General features: G+C 42.0%; 1 long non-coding RNA gene and 1 pseudogene across 1 annotated transcript in view; both read left to right on the top strand.

The window, feature by feature from the left end:
- LOC108636566 overlaps nt 12,159-16,795 on the top strand; it is a 78,550-nt gene continuing 73,913 nt past the window's right edge. The window contains exons 1-2 of the long non-coding RNA XR_001918447.1: nt 12,159-13,238; nt 16,008-16,149. This is a non-coding gene — a long non-coding RNA (uncharacterized LOC108636566). The remainder of the gene's footprint in view (nt 13,239-16,007; nt 16,150-16,795) is intronic.
- LOC102169959 lies at nt 13,721-14,157 on the top strand (annotated as a pseudogene).

A 16,795-nucleotide genomic window follows, 5' to 3' on the forward strand; every position in this document is an offset into this window, starting at 1 on the left:
GTCCTGACCACCAGCATCAACATCACCAGGAAGCTTGCTGGAAATGCAAACTCACAGATCTCACCTCACATCATATGAGTCAGGATTTCTGGGACTGGTGGTCAAGAATCTGCATTTTAACAGTACTGCTAGATCAGTTCAGTTCAGTCACTCAGTTGGATGTGACTCTTTGCGACCCCATGAATCGCAGCACTCCAGGCCTCCCTGTGTATTACCAACTCCCAGAGTTCACTCAGGCTCACATCCATCAAGTCAGTGATGCCATCCAGCCATCTCATCCTCTGTCGCCCCCTTCTCCCCCTGCCCCCAATCCCTCCCAGCATCAGAGTCTTTTCCAAGGAGTCAACTCTTTGCATGAGGTGGCCAAAGTACTGGAGTTTCAGCTTTAGCATCATTCCTTTCAAAGAAATCCCAGGGTTAATCTCCTTCAGAATGGACTGGTTGGATCTCCTTGCAGTCCAAGGGACTCTCAAGAGTCTTCTCCAACACCACAGTTCGAAAGCATCAGTTCTTCAGAGCTCAGCTTTCTTCACAGTCCAACTCTCACATCCATACATGACCACAGGAAAAAACATAGCCTTGACTAGACGGACCTTTGTTGGCAAAGTAATGTCTCTGCTTTTGAATATGCTATCTAGGTTGGTCATAACTTTCCTTCCAAGGAGTAAGCATCTTTTAATTTCATGGCTGCAATCACCATCTGCAGTGATTTTGGAGCCCCCAAAAATAAGGTCTGACACTGTTTCCACTGTTTCCCCATCTATTTGCCATGAAGTGATAGGACCAGATGCCATGATCTTCATTTTCTGAATGTTGAGCTTTAAGCCAACTTTTTCACTCTCCTCTTACACTTTTATCAAGAGTTTCTTTAGTTGTTCTTCACTTTCTGCCATAAGGTTGGTGTCATCTGCATATCTGAGGTTATTGATATTTCTCCTGGCAGTCTTGCTTCCAGCTTGTGCTTCTTCCAACCCAGCGTTTCTCGTGATGTACTCTGCATATAAGTTAAATAAGCAGGGTGACAGTATACAGCCTTGATGTACTCCTTTTCCTATTTGGAACCAGTCTGTTGGTCCATGTCCAGTTCTAACTGTTGCTTCCTGACCTGCATATAGGTTTCTCAAGAGGCAGGTCAGGTGGTCTGGTATTCCCATCTCTTTAAGAATTTTCCACAGTTTATTGTGATCCCCACAGTCAAAGGCTTAGGCATAGTCAATAAAGCAGAGGTAGATGTTTTTCTGGAACTCTCTTGCTTTTTCCATGATCCAGTGGATGTTGGCAATTTGATCTCTGGTTCCTCTGCCTTTTCTAGAACCAGCTTGAACATCTGGAATTTCACAGTTCACATATTGCTGAGGCCTGGCCTGCAGAATTTTGAGCATTACTTTACTAGCGTGTGAGATGGGTGCAATTGTGCAGTAGTTTGAGCATTCTTTGGCATTGCCTTTCTTTGGGATTGGAATGAAAACTGACCTTTTCCAGTCCTGTGGCCACTGCTGAGTTTTCCAAATTTGCTGGCATATTGAGTGCAGCACTTTCACAGCATCATCTTCTAGGATTTGAAATAGCTCAACTGGAATTCCATCACCTCCACTAGCTTTGTTCATAGTGATGCTTTCTAAGGCCCACTTGACTTCACATTCCAGGATGTCTGGCTCTAGGTGAGTGATTATACCATCGTGATTATCTGGGTCATGAAGATTTTTTTGTACAGTTCTTCTGTGTATTCTTGCCACCTCTTCTTAATATCTTCTGCTTCTGTTAGGTCCATACCACTTCTGTCCTTTATCGAGCCCATCTTTGCGTGAAATGTTCCCTTGGTATCTAATTTTCTTGAAGAGATCTCTAGTCTTTCCCATTCTGTTGTTTTCCTCTATTTCTTTGCATTGATCGCTGAGGAAGGCTTTCTTATCTCTCCTTGCTATTCTTTGGAACTCTACATTCAGATGCTTATATCTTTCCTTTTCTCCTTTGCTTTTTGCTTCTCTTCTTTTCACAGCTATTTGTAAGGCCTCCCCAGACAGCCATTTTGCTTTTTTGCATTTTTTTTCCATGGGGATGGTCTTGATCCCTGTCTCCTGTACAGTGTCACAAACCTCAGTCCATAGTTCATGAGACACTGTATCTATCAGATCCAGTTCCTTAAATCTATTTCTCATTTCCACTGTATGATCATAAGGGATTTGATTTAGGTCATACCTGAATGGTCTAGTGGTCTTCCCTACTTTCTTCAATTTAAGTCTGAATTTGGCAATAAGGAGGATTGGCTGCATGGGCGCAGAAGGGCCTCCTAGAGGAGCTATTCCACTTTCAATGTCAGGAGGGGGGCCAGTGAGGAGATACCCCATGTCTAAGGTAAGAGAAACCCAAGTAAGACGGTAGGTGTTGCAAGAGGGCATCAGAGGGCACACATTGAAACCATAATTACAGAAAACTAGTCAATCTAATCATACTAGGAACACAGCCTTGTCTAACTCAGTGAAACTAAGTCATGCCTGTGGGGCCACCCAAGATGGGTGGGTCATGGTGGAGAGGTCTGACAGAATGTGTTCCACTGGAGAAGGGAATGGCAAACCACTTCAGTATTCTTGCCTTGAGAACCCCATGAATAGTATGAAAAGGCAAAATGATAGGATACTGAGAGAGGAACTTCCCAGGTCAGTAGGTGCCCAATATGCTACTGGAGATCAGTGGAGAAATAACTCCAGAAAGAATGAAGGAATGGAGCCAAAGCAAAAACAATACCCAGTTGTGGATGTGACTGGTGATAGAAGCAGTCTGATGCTGTAAAGAGCAATATTGCATAGGAACCTGGAATGTTAGGTTCATGAATCAAGACAAATTGGAACTGGTCAAACTGGAGATGGCAAAAGTGAACATTGACATTTTAGGAATCAGCGAACTAAAATGGACTGGAATGGGTGAATTTAACTAGATGACCATTATGTCTATTACTGTGGGCAAGAATCCCTTAGAAGAAATGGAGTGGCTATCATGGTCAACAAAAGAGTCCAAAATGCAGCCCTTGGATGCAATCTCAAAAACGACAGAATGATCTCTGTTCATTTCCAAGGAAAACCATTCAATATCATGGTAATCCAAGTCTATGCCCCAACCAGTAATGCTGAAGAAGCTGAAGTTGACCAGTTCTATGAAGACCAACAAGACCTTCTAGAACTAACACCCAAAAAAGATGTCGTTTTCATTATAGGGGACTGGCATGCAAAAGTAGGAAGTCAAGAAACACCTAGAGTAACATGGAAATTTGGCCTTGGAGTACAGAATGAAGCAGGGCAAAGGCTAATAGAGTTTTGCCAAGAGAATGCACTGGTCATAGAAAACACCCTCTTCCAACAACACAAGAGAAGACTCTACACATGGACATCACCAGGTGGTCAACATCTAAATCACACTGCTTATGTTCTATGCAACCAAAGATGGAGAAGCTCTATACAGTCAGCAAAAACAAGACCAGGAGCTGGCTGTGGCTCAGATCCTGAACTCTTTAATGCCAAATTCAGACTGAAATTGAAGAAAGTAGGGAAAACCACTAGACCATTCAGGTATGACCTAAAGCAAATTCCTTACAGTTATACAGCAGAAGTGAGAAATAGATTTAAGGGACTAGATCTAATAGAGTGCCTGATGAACTATGGAAGAAGGTTCATGACATCGTACAGGAGATAGGGATCAAGACAATTTCCAAGAAAAGAAATGCAAAAAAGGAAAATGGCTGTCTGAGGAGGTCTTACAAATACCTGTGAAAAGAAGAGAAGCAAAAAGCAAAGGAGAAAAGGAGAGATATACCCATTTGAATACAGAGTTCCAGAAAATAGTAAGGAGACATAAGAAGGCCTTCCTCAGTGATCAATGCAAAGAAATAGAGGAAATGCAAAGAATGGGAAAGACTAGAGATCTCTTCAAGAAAATTAGAGATACCAAGGGAACATTTCTTGCAAAGATGGGCTCAATAAAGGAAAGAAATGGTATGGACCTAAGAGAAGCAGAAGATATTAAGAAGAGGTGGCAAGAATACACAGAAGAACTGTACAAGAAAGATCTTCATGACCCAGATAATCACGATGGTGTGATCACTCACCTAGAGCCAGACACCCTGGAATGTGAAGTCAAGTGGGCCTTAAGAAGCATCACTACAAACAAAGCTAGTGGAGGTGATGGGATACCAGTTGAGCTATTTCAAATCCTAGAAGATGATGCTGTGAAAGTGCTGCACTCAATATGCCAGCAAATTTGGAAAACTCAGCAGTGGCCACAGGACTGGAAAAGGTCAGTTTTCATTCCAATCCCAAAGAAAGGCAATGCCAAAGAATGCTCAAACTACTGCACAATTGCACTCATTTCACATGTTAGTCGGAGAAGGCAATGGCACCCCACTCCAGTACTCTTGCCTGGAAAATCCCATGGATGGAGGAGCCTGGAAGGCTGCAGTCCATGAGGTCGCTGAGGGTTGGACACGACTGAGCAACTTCACTTTCACTTTTCCCTTTCATGCATTGGAGAAGGAAATGGCAACCCACTCCAATGTTCTTGCCTGGAGAATCCCAGGGATGGGGGGGCCTGGTGGGCTGCCATCTATGGGGTCTCACAGAGTCGGACACGACTGAAATGACTTAGCAGCAGCAGCAGCAGCAGCACGTGTTAGTAAAATAATACTCAGAATCCTCCAAGCCAGGCTTCAATAATACATGAACCGTGAACTCCCAGATGTTCAAGCTGGATTTAGAAAAGGCCGAGAAACCAGAAATCAAATTGCCAATATCTGTTGAATCATCAAAAAAAGCAAGAGAGTTCCAGAAAAATATCTATTTCTGCTTTATTGACTATGCCAAAGCCTTTCACTCTGTGGATCACAGTAAACTGGAAAATTCTGAAAGAGATGGGAATGCCACACCACCTGACCTGCCTCCTGAGAAATCTGTATGCAGGTCAGGAAGCAAAAGTTAGAACTGGACATGGAACACAGACTGATTCCAAATCGGGAAAGGAGTACGTCAAGGCTGTATATTGTCACCCTGATTATTTAACTTATATGCAGAGTACATCATGAGAAACGCTGTGTTGGATGAAGCAGGTCTGGAATCAAGATTGCTGCGAGAAATATCAATAACCTCAGATCTTCAGATGACACCACCTTTATGACAGAAAGTGAAGAAGAACTAAAGAGCCTCCTGATGAAAGTGAAAGAGGAGAATGAAAATGGTGGCTTAAAACAACATGCAGAAAACGAAGATCATGGCATCTGGTCCCATCACTTCATGGCAAATAGATGGGGAAACAGTGGAAACAGTGACAGACTTTATTTTGGGGGGCTCCAAAATCACTGCAGATGGTGACTGCAGCCATGAAATTAAAAGACATTTACTCTTTGAAAGAGAATTTATGACCAACCTAGACAGCATTTTAAAAAGCAGAGAGATTACTTTGCCAACAAAGGTCCATCTAGTCAAGGCAATGGTTTTTCCAGTAGGCATGTATAGATGTGAGAGTTGGACTATAATGAAAGCTAAGTACCGCAGAATTGATGGCTTTTGAACTGTGGTGTTGGAGAAGACTCTTGGGAGTCCCTTGAACAGTAAGGAGATCCAACCAGTCCATCCTAAGGGAACTCAGTCCTGAATATCCATTGGAAGGACTGATGTTGAAGCTGAAACTCCAATACTTTGGCCACCTGATGCAAAGAACTGACTCATTGGAAAAGACCCTGATGCTGGGAAAGATTGAAGGCAGGAGGAGAAGGGGACAGCAGAGGATGAGATGGGTGGATTTTATCACCGACTCAATGGATATGAGTTAAGTGAACTCCAGGAGTTGGTGATGGACAGGAAGGCCTGGTATGCTGCAGTCCATGGGGTCACAAAAGAGTTGGACACGACTGAGCGACTGAGCTGAACTGAATTCTTTTGTAACACATCATAGACATGAAGACAAATTCAGTAATCATTCCCCGGGCTGTTTCAGCAATATCCTTTGCTATGTAAGTGTTAAACACTTAGTTCTCAACTTGTTGTCATCCTTTTTTTAAATTGGAGATTGGTAACAGTTTGTTCGTGGGATGGTACCAGTCTGTGGACCACACATTGAGTAACACTTATGTAAGCCATAGCTCTCTAGTCCACTGGTATTCCTCAGGCCAGAATGATTGCTGCTGATGTCTGGAATTCATGCATCTTTCCCACAGAACACCAGTGAGCCTCGTAGAGAATAATGACATAGATATCAGAGTTAATCAGGAACCACCCCTTCTATTTAACTTGGTCATACAGGTATCAATGCTAAGCACACTTTCAAATAACCCATTTTAGCTGAGCCATATCAAGCAAAGTTTGTTCATGGGTGGATCACCTTCTCATGTTACTACATTAGGATGGTGAGTTACAAAGACTTGCTTTTCGTACAGGATTACTGTTGTGGTTCATGAAACTCACAGTTGACATGAGCATGTAGATGTTAATGAAGTAGCATACATTTATTTTTGTATCTCTCTACCAATAGGGCTGAATTTCTAATTTTCTGCTGAATTGCTGTGTTACAGAATTTGGCTAGTCAGATGACATTTGGAGTTCATCGAATTAAATGGGTGAATAAACACAGGGAGAATGATTCTTTCCCAGACTTGATTTTAGAGTTGTCATTGTCACACAAATTGTGGTGTTTAATAAAAAGTTTGCTTTAATCTCTACTCCTGTTTGGTTATCCTCATCCCATAGCCATATCTCTTAAAATTTCATTAAAATACATTAGAGCTTATTATATCCCTTGTTTATATTAGAGATTCTGTAACAGAAGGTGTCAATGATGTAAACATTACATAAAAGTAAAGGCTTCAGAAATGAAAGCAGTGCTTAATGGAGCTGCTTTGCTAGTGGGAAATGAATTCAGATATTATCCAGAACCAGTTCTTACTCTGAAATGCTCCTCACTTACAAAGAGTGTCAAAGAACCTTTTAGCAACCTTCAAAAAAAAAAAAAAAATCTATGATTGTTTACATGAAAGTGTTTCAAACTCTTCATCTGCTATAAATGTGTACAGCCAAGTGGGTGCATTAGGATTTATACTGAATCTCTTTATCTGGTAAGATAAAAGAAATGTTTATAATTTCTTTGAAATGTATTTGCTTTCCTCCTGGCTTTAGATAATACCGTTAACCCTCTAAAAGGAGCCATTTATGAAATAGTTGTTAAACCTACAACACAAACAGTAGCATAAGCCCTTTGGTATTTTCTAAGTCCAAAAATGAATAATTGTGCCTTTTTCAATGATTTGACCTCTTCTGTACAAAGGAGCCTGGTTTGTGAAGTTTATCCAGTTGTTAGGAATAACTGTGGCAAATCATTTTCAATGGTTTCTCACTTTGGTTTCTTGAATTCACATGTGATGAAAGTATACCCTAAAGAAATTGCAAACTAAAACCACAATAAGATACTATTTTACACCCACCAGAAGGGGCAAATGAAGAAAAAGGGTAACAGTACCAAGTGTTGGTAAGGATGTGAGGCAAAGAGAACTCTCCTACAAGCTGGTGGTTAAGTGTGAACTGGTACAGCGGCTTTGGAAAATAATTTGATCCTATGCAGTAAAGCATGTGAATATAATGCAGCATTTCTGTTCCCAGGGGTACACCTTACAGAGATGCTTACATATGTACGCTAGGCTATACACAAGAATATTCTTAGTAGTGTGGTTTACTTATTTGTTTTTGGCTATGCTGGTCTTCATTGCTGCACATGGGCTTTCTTGAGTTGCAGCGAGTGGGGGCTACTTTCTAGTTGTGGTACATGGGTTTCTCATCATGATGGCTTCTCTTGTTGCAGAGCAGGGCTCTAGTGCAGGCAGGTTTCAGTGATGTGGCACACAGGAGTAGTTGCCCGGAGGTAATGTGGAATCTTCCTGGATCAGGGATCAAACCCATGTCCCCTGCCTTGGCAGGTGGAATCTTAACCACTGGACCACCAGAGAAGTCCTACTGTAGTTCCTAATGGCAAAAATTCCCAACAGGAAACTCAAGTGGTCAGCTACTAGGAGAAGGGATAAATTCATATTGTTACAATTCATCCAATTACAGCAAAAAAAAAAAAAAAAAGAATAAAATATAACTATGTGTCAGCATGGATTAAATCTTAAAAGCATAAAATTAGGTAAAAAAGCAAGTTCTAGGAGAATACATACAATACTATTTCATTTGAATAAAGTGAAGTGATATACAAAACTAGGCAGTATACATGTGAGATAAAATGATTATGAAATGCAAATTGATTTATTAACAGAAAATAAGATAATTATCATCTTTTAGGGAAAGCAAGGAGCAATCAGTGGAGGTAAATCAGTGAGTCAGTGAAATCTGGAAGTTCTAGTAATGTTCTATTTCTGAATCGGGGTTGTAGTTACATGAGTGCATTTAAAAAATCAGACAGATATGGTCTGTATATAATTTGCAAGCATGAACTTTTCAGACAAAATAAATGGAAGAAAAAGTTTGTCCTAAAAAAAAATAATAATGGAAAAAATATTTTTCCTAAAAGGAAACTATGAGACCTCTATCTGCCTGATGAGTTCCATTAAGTTAATCAAGCTAACAAACTATCTCCAATTGGCTTAATAAAACAAAGTGTATTTTTCTCTCATGGCTACATGTCCAGTGAGAATCACCAGGGGTCTTTGGTTATTGTGGTGACTGAGGGTAACAGAGTTTCTGTGTTTCAGAGCCTCTAGGACTACTGCCTGTGGAAAAAATTATCACCAGGTCATCACCAAAGGGAGGAGGGGAAGGAAGAGAAGGAACAGGACAAGTCAAGCACTTCAAGTTGCTCCCTGGAAATGGTAGGTCACCTCCACTCGCATTTTATTGACCTGGTCAGGCTCTGCTAACATCAAGAGTGTTAGGGAAGTACAATCTTACTATGTCTCTGGAAAGAAAACCTGAATGTTCATGAGCAGATCTGACGACCCTACTGACTTCTAACAACCATAGCCAAATGTTGAGTTCACTGCTGCTTCTCCTCCCAAGGTCCAGAAGAATACACATGTCAGCGCATCTGCCATTTCACCTCTAATAAGGATTCAGCACTTTGAGAAGGCTTCTTTCTTGATGGTCTTGGGAGAGAATCCCTTCTAAAGATAGGACACTTATTTCAAACAAAAATCATAGCCTTGAAATAAAATCCTCTTTTCAGGATGAAGTTTTGTGGGTCTTCTTGGTATCTGTGGAGGCAGAAGGCAAGGATACTCAAAGTTCTGCTTCCAAAATTGGAAAAAGGCATGTTCGAGTGGCAGTGGCTGTGAATAGGAAATGGCTGGTGAGGATACCAAGAGAAGGTCAAATAGCTGGGCTACTTGAAAAAACAGAAACCAGCAGTAGCAAATTCATGGCCAAGATCTGCCCTTCCCTTTGTGTCAGAATGCCAGCGCCTCATATGAATTGGACATACCTGAATCTGGCAATCTGGGAGAGTGAGCAATTATATGCCAGCCATCTCACCTGGCAGCCAGCCCTCAGTATCTTGTCCCCAGGAGTAGGGCAGAGTCTGGCTCTTTGGTCTCCAGTCCCATTCCTCATCACAGATACACTGGGAGATTGTGTCTCCCAACCTCCTTTGCAGTTAGGATTGGGCCATAGGATCTGGGATCTAGAAACTTTAACATGGTGGACATGACATGATATACAGACCTCACCATAAACCAGTAACACAATGTCCACACTTTGTCACTCCCCTTGTTTTGGGCTAAATGCAGAGGAACCATCCTGAAGAGTCAACCAGGTGATAGGAGCCTGGGTCCCCAAATCACCTCATTGAAGGCCACTAAAATCCCAACCAGAAGATGATGTGAGCAAGAAACTAGTGAGATCTGGGGGCTGTTACTTTTACTTTACCATAAAATAATATAAGGGATCACAGCCCCTTTCTTCAAAGCAACTGCTGACAAAGGACTCTGCTGGGCTGAACTCAGATAATTATCTAGGACAAGTCTGCTTGGCATAAAAAGAGGGATTTATCATCTTTTCTTACTACCCTCAAAATGGATAGACAAACCAGGTTTTGCCCCATGTGCTGGGTGATCACTGAGTTGCTGTTATAATTTGAGCGCACATAAATGCTTCAACTGAATTAAAAAAAAAAAATTCATCCCATGTAGACTTTCTGATTGTCTGGGACTTTGAACATTGAATTACTTCTTCAATTGATATCAGAGCTGGATATTTTTAGCAGAAGGTGTGATATGATTTAAGAGATGATATAATCCTATAAATGTCTGGACAGGCTGCTTTATATGCTTTGGGGTCAATTACGAACAATAAGCCTATTGGGTGAAGGAGGATACAAGATCCAAATGCTATTTTATGTATGTGGAATATGGAGACAGAAATGCCCAGAGGGAAAAGACTAGAGTCCAAAGTAGATGAGCAGACAAAAATGATGGTCAGGAAGGGAGCTGTCCAGTGAATTGGTTCGTTTTTTGTTTTTTATGATTTTTTTTTTTTTTTTTTTGGCAGCAAGAGAAGATAAAATGCAGACTGTAGCCACAGTGGTGGGACCTGTAAGTGACACTTTTGTGCTCCTGATGGAGATGTGGTGGCCCTAAGTGGGTTTACTATTCCCTATAGGAGGAAAAGAATAAGCTTGTACTTGGTCTAGGACACACAGTGACATTGGGGCAACTATAATGGCTGGTTAACCTCTCAAGAAGTGACACAAGAAGCTGAAGCCATTGAACTGGCTGGGTCTTGTCACATGGGGCCTTGCATGTTTGCTTTCCAAATGCACGTCCAAGAAGCAGCCTGGTCGCTGGTCGACTCATGAATCCAACCGAAATGTTGATTCTATCACGTGTTACAGGTGTCGCCCCAAGTAAATTCTATCACCCTTTGGAGCTACAATGTCCACCCACATCTATAAAGTGAGGATTCCATAGAAACTTCATGAGATGCTGCTGGGGTCCTAGCCCCAGTGGATCCAGGGTGATTCGAAGGGGAGATGGATAGGCAAGGAAAAACTTGCTTATTTAGAGATATAAGATTAGATTAGGAAGAAATAGTATAGTAGGAAAATTAAGTGGAGAAAAGAGGCTGAATAACTTGGTTTATGGGGAAAACCAATAAAACCTCGAGATAAGGTTTGCAGCATCTACGTTAGGCCACCGGCTCCCACTTGAATATCGAAGGCTGCCCCGCCTTAGGCTCCCTCTCTTACGGATCTTAGAAGCCGGGACAAGTAAGTAAACATGGTGAACCTCCGTGCCCCAGATGGAAATTCAGCCGAAAAAGGGAGAAAAGAACGACATGGGGAAGCCCAGCATCGGTGAAAGATTCCAAAAACTATTTTTCAAAATCAGCTTATATACCCCAAGTTGTACATAATGGAATATGCAGAGTTATGCAGGGGCAGCAGTCCTGACCCTCACTGAGACAAGGCTTTCTTTTTGCATACCCTCCCGTATACAAAAGGTCTCAGGTGGTTTACATTATCTTCTGGCCAAGAGGCTTGTTAACATTTTTATGGCTCTCTTCCTGGATAATTGTCTATCAACCAGAAAACTCCTTTGCCCTAGAAGTGTTTTTTCTTTACTTTGCATCACCCTCAAAGTACTAAATAAAGTTACATTCCTGTAGAACAAAGGTGCAGTGGGTTATAACAAAGAAAGTACTTAACTCAAAGATCTAAAGTTGCTAATACCAGGTCTACTACCTGTTTTTCTATATATCAACTATATCTAAAAAGAAAAGATATGAAAATTTGGCAGCAAGTATTGGCTCAACAAATGAAACTTTAATCAGTCCTATTCTAATGATTTTGACTCCTCAGAAGCCCTTACATTCCTAGGATATTTTAAGCTACCTGTGCCTCCGGTGGTGGTGGTCGGGAGGCCTCAAACAATCACATGCGCAGCTGTATGAGTCCTGCAGGCAAGCTAGAAAGCCATCAGAGGGGTTTTTGGATTGAAGAAGTGAAGTGAAGTGAAGTTGCTCAGTTGTGTCCGGCTCTTCGCAACCCCATGGACTGTAGCCCACCAGGCTCCTCTGTCCATGGGATTCTCCAGGCAAGAATCCTGGAGTGGGTTGCCATTTCCTTCTCCAGGGGATCTTCCCAACCCAGGGATCAAACCCAGGTCTCCTGCATTAGAGGCAGATGCTTTAACCTCTGAGCCACCAGGGAAGCCCACACCCTTTCAAATGCAGAAGACTAAAGCCTTGAGATGACTTTCTCCAGAGTGTGTCAGGAGAGTGGAAAAGTACAATACAGTAAGGCAGGCAGATTCTTATTTTGGGGGGTACATGCTCAGGAAATACCAGGGGGGGGACCTGAGATCTGACTCGACCTTGCACATCAGATCTCTGCCTCATGACCTTGTCACGGGTGGGATTCCTCGCGCTGGCTCCCGGCAAGATGCAAAGGATAAAACATGTGAAAACAACTACAGTGGTGCCTGGCATGTGACCAGCATTCAGTCATATTCACTCCCTTAATTCTTTCCTCTATTTGATAGTAAGTTCCTTGAGGGAAGGATCGGGGCATGGTCATGCTGCATTGCCCCAAGGCCTGGAATACTGTCTAGAACATTGCAGATGCTTGATAAATGTTTATTAGATGTGCAACAGAAAGGGCTGGGGTGAAACTTTGGAGCTAACTCTTGGACCCTAGTAAATTAATATACTAACTTTTTTATGAATTTCTCTTAAGATGAGTGTGTTAGGAACACCTTAGTCTCAGCAGCATTTAACAGAGACCCAAGTGACTGGGGCTAAAAAGATACAAGTTGACTTCTCTCTCACATAAAAGGCAGTGCAAGGCTGGTGTAATGCCTCCATTGTATGTCCTGGTGGCCTTTGACCTCTTTGTCCATGATGGAGCAAAAGGAGTAAGGGGTGGTACATTACCACTGTCTTTAATGACACACCCAAGAATCTCTCATCTCTCACCTCCTATTACCAGAAGTTCTTGCTACAACAGTGGCTGGGAATGGAATTTTTTTCCCAAGCATCCAAGTGGCTTCAATTACTTGGAAAGGGAGACTAGATACTAGAAAACAGCCTGAAGTTTCTTCCACGGTCTTTCCTCTGTAATAGTTTTTTTTTTTTTAATGGAATGATCGCTGGCCTACTATGCTGGGCCATGAGGATGGCAGCCACTTCCCAGTGATGGAGCAGCGAAAGTCTAGAAGAATCCTGACTCCCAGATAAATGAGGAGCCTCCAGAGAGTCGTCTAAATTATCCGTTTATGGGTGAGCAATAAATTGCTTCCTTGAAATCCATATTATTTTGGATCTTTGTAATTCACAACTGAATGTACAGTTTAAATAATGCCCAGGGCTGGGGTACAGATGGCTCTCTGTAGCTCTGTGTGACATGAAGGGACTTTTGCCTTCCTTCCCACGGAGGAGCAAGTGGTCCCTCTCTCTTCTGACTCGGCAGCTACACTGACTGGCAGGAAACCACTTTCCACCCAGCTGTGACTTCAGTCTATGAGCTAAAATTGAAGTCAGGGGTGAGTTAATGTACTGTATAGTACCCCAGTACCTCCAGTTTATCTCTTCTCACTTATTGGGTTTGTACTTGTGTTTTATATCAGCAGTACGTATTGTACAATACAAAAAAATAAAAAATCAAGCCAATCAGAAGTAACAGATTTTAAAACACAGTCCTCCTCTCTGTAGGAAATCTCAGTATGTGAAAATTCAGATACATTGAAAGTGATGCTCTCTGGCTCTTCTGGAAGCTGCACTTTCGGCATGGCCCCTCTGGCCAGCAGACACCACAGGACAAGAGCTGTGCCCAGGCCAGCACCCACAGCTCGGCCACCAGCAGTGACTCCACCATCTGCCGTGGGCTCCCCTACTGCTGCTCCCGAGCAGCCGGGTCTGATGGCCATGCCATCGCAGCCAGCTTGGCTGTGGGTTCTGTGTTCGGCCACACTCTGGGTCATGCCATCACTGGGGGCTTTGAGGGGGAAGTTTGCAAGGCCTGCCATCACTTACCAGGAGCCTCAAGGAACTCAGCTGTCAGAGCAGCAGTAGCAGCATGGCCCATGCTTCTTTCAGGTAAAACTTTTTGGCACATGTCCAGAACCAGGGTGACCTTAAGCTTTCTGAGGGTTTCATCAGGGTTCTGAAACAGTGCAGATTGGTGAACAGATTAGCTTAATCATGAAGTTCCAATTAGAGACATGCAAAATCATCTCTCATGATCATGTTGATTTAACATTAAAAATATAATTGATGGTGAAGACATACAGTGTGAAACCACCTCTTCTCAATTATTAATACCTTTTGTGCTTCAGGATTGCAATGGAAGAGGGTGTTTTCACTCTATAGACGTTCATTGAGATGGTATTGAGTTTGGGGCTGGGCAGATGTCTGTGTGACCTCTTAAACATGTTTTTCTGATGTTATTGGTGTGAATTCATTAAAATAAAGTGACTTTTCTTTTTAAAAAATGCATCTGTAAGATGAAGCTCATTACAAAATAATTTGCTGAATACCTATATACTTTTAAATAGTGACATTTTCGTACACATTTATAATACTGTATCCAAAGTACGTCAACTTTTTACCTAATTTGTCTGTTACATAAAATGGGATACACGAGCTTAAAGACCCATTCTGGGTCTGAATAAAAGAGATGGAATTTTATCAATATAACATTGTTTTCTGCTTTGACATGAACAGACTGTATGAATAACTGGAAGGAATAGTAAAGAAATATTTTCTAAAGAAACAGTAAAGGAATAAAATGGTGTTCTAGTTTGCACAAGATCAAGCCATCCTTATTTCTTCCTGCTATGTTTTACCATAAGCTTTGACACTGTTTTCCCTCACATTTTAGAATTCATGCCTTGTGTACTTTATAGTGTGTACTTTATAGTTTGTTCTTGTATGTTTTTAATGTCATTAAAAAAAAATGTCTAGGCATTTTCCCTTCTTACTCTGTAGCTGTGACAGCACAGAAGGTTGAAACTAAAATAATTATGATCCCTTAAGGCAAGACCTCCAAGTTATGAAGTAGGCCAGGCTTCATCTTAACAGTTTTTACCTCTAATAACACAGAGAAATAGAAAAAGTGTCTACAAGGAGAAACCAGCCTCTTATCTGGGCTTTCTTTTCATTATGAGTTCTTTAAAACACAAAACAAAAAAAACAGCAACACAAAAAAAACTGCTTTAATAATCTGTTCCCTTGCTTTTCTTCAGGAAGAACATTTTCTGGATTTGAATGTGACATATTTCATGAGCCTCTGAATCTATTTCCTGAGTCTATGCAGAAGTCCACTTTTTTGTGAGACATCAATTAAATACTCATAAGTTTTGCAGCCTTAGTCCCATTTGCAGCTCATGCTGCCACTTCGTGGGGAGGAAAGGCCTTGGCAAATGTCCACGTCCCCACACCAGGCAAGAAAATCAATGTTTGCAAAGAGCATTGAGCACCATCTCTATTGGATCATGCCAGGACAAGTGGACTATTCAGAACCACTACTGGAGCTCAAGTTGAGGTGTATTATCTTCTTTTCCATTACCAGATAGTCAAGGATTAAAAAATCTTTTATCAGTACTCCAGTAAATACAAGTTTATAGAAATAAATTAGCAGAGGAAAAGCACACATATATACAAGTGATATATGAGTATATAAACAACCCTTACACCTGTAGGCACTCTTCTGCCTGGAATATCTGCTCCCCAGCTCATTCTCCTCACTCTCTGCCTCTGGGAAGCAAGAGGCTCCCTTTCCAGAGCTGCCTCACCCAAGGCTGGTTTACACTCCTAGCCCTAACCTGTCCAGAGTTCTCTGAGACTTCTCCAAGACTCCTGTGGACATCCACATCAGAGTTTTTGCTTGCCTGGCTTCTGGGTTCCCCATGTTTGTTGCTGAACTAGTGCCCTCCAGTTAGAGGAAAGAAGCAGAGAAAATTCCCTCAGATTCACTTCTGAAACATTGCTTTACTTTTTCTTCTTGCCACCATGTTGCTGGCCCATCTCCTGCCTCTGTCTATCTTCAAGCCAGACAAAGAAAAAAATGAGAAAAATATCAAGCAACTCCTCTCCCTGCTTCAGAAATGACCAGCAGAACTCCACCTAACCACAGACCAGGTGTTTCCGGCTCACATTCTTCTGCCTGACAGACCCCAACATGGGAGCTCTGGTAACCACTTTCTGTTCTGCCTTTTGTTTAGCTCCTGCATGAACCATAGGCACCCCCCGGGGCTGAGGACAGTAGAGTGGAATGTCAGCCATTTTAATCCTCCTGGTTTGCAAGCTTAGTGTCTGTGTGATCTCAGATGTCATTTTACCTCCTTGAGCCTCCATTTCTTCATCTGTAAACTGGATATACACATGCCCACCTGATGAGTCAGAAGGAGCCAACAAACCCTCAGACTTAGTCTCTGTATAGTTTTTAGAAGATTAACCACACGTGTTCTGTTAATAGCTAAAAGGCAGACTCACTTAAGAAAGCAGAAATGGAAGTATCAAAATCTAGAGATTTTCTAATAATGTGCTTCTGTGAAGTTTAGCTGCATGAATTAATTTAGCTGAGATGGGGTGAGTGAGGGCTCTGCCACGTGGTGGCCACTCCAAGAGGCTGGCTCTCCTCTGCTTTCCCTTAGAACAGTCCTCTGTAGAGCCCAATGGTCATAACGGGACTAGTCTCCAGATTTGTGGTGGAAGTCCCGAGGAAATCAGGGAAGGAGGGTGAGAAGTATCTTAGCCCCAGGCAGGACATTTGGAACGTTGGATTTTTCTTCCTTGAGCAGGCTTGTGATGTGTGGTCCCTTCAAGCAGAAAGGGTA

This window comes from Capra hircus, chromosome 8 (genome assembly GCF_001704415.2).
Source record: "Capra hircus breed San Clemente chromosome 8, ASM170441v1, whole genome shotgun sequence".
In the NCBI taxonomy this organism is placed as follows: domain Eukaryota; kingdom Metazoa; phylum Chordata; class Mammalia; order Artiodactyla; family Bovidae; genus Capra; species Capra hircus.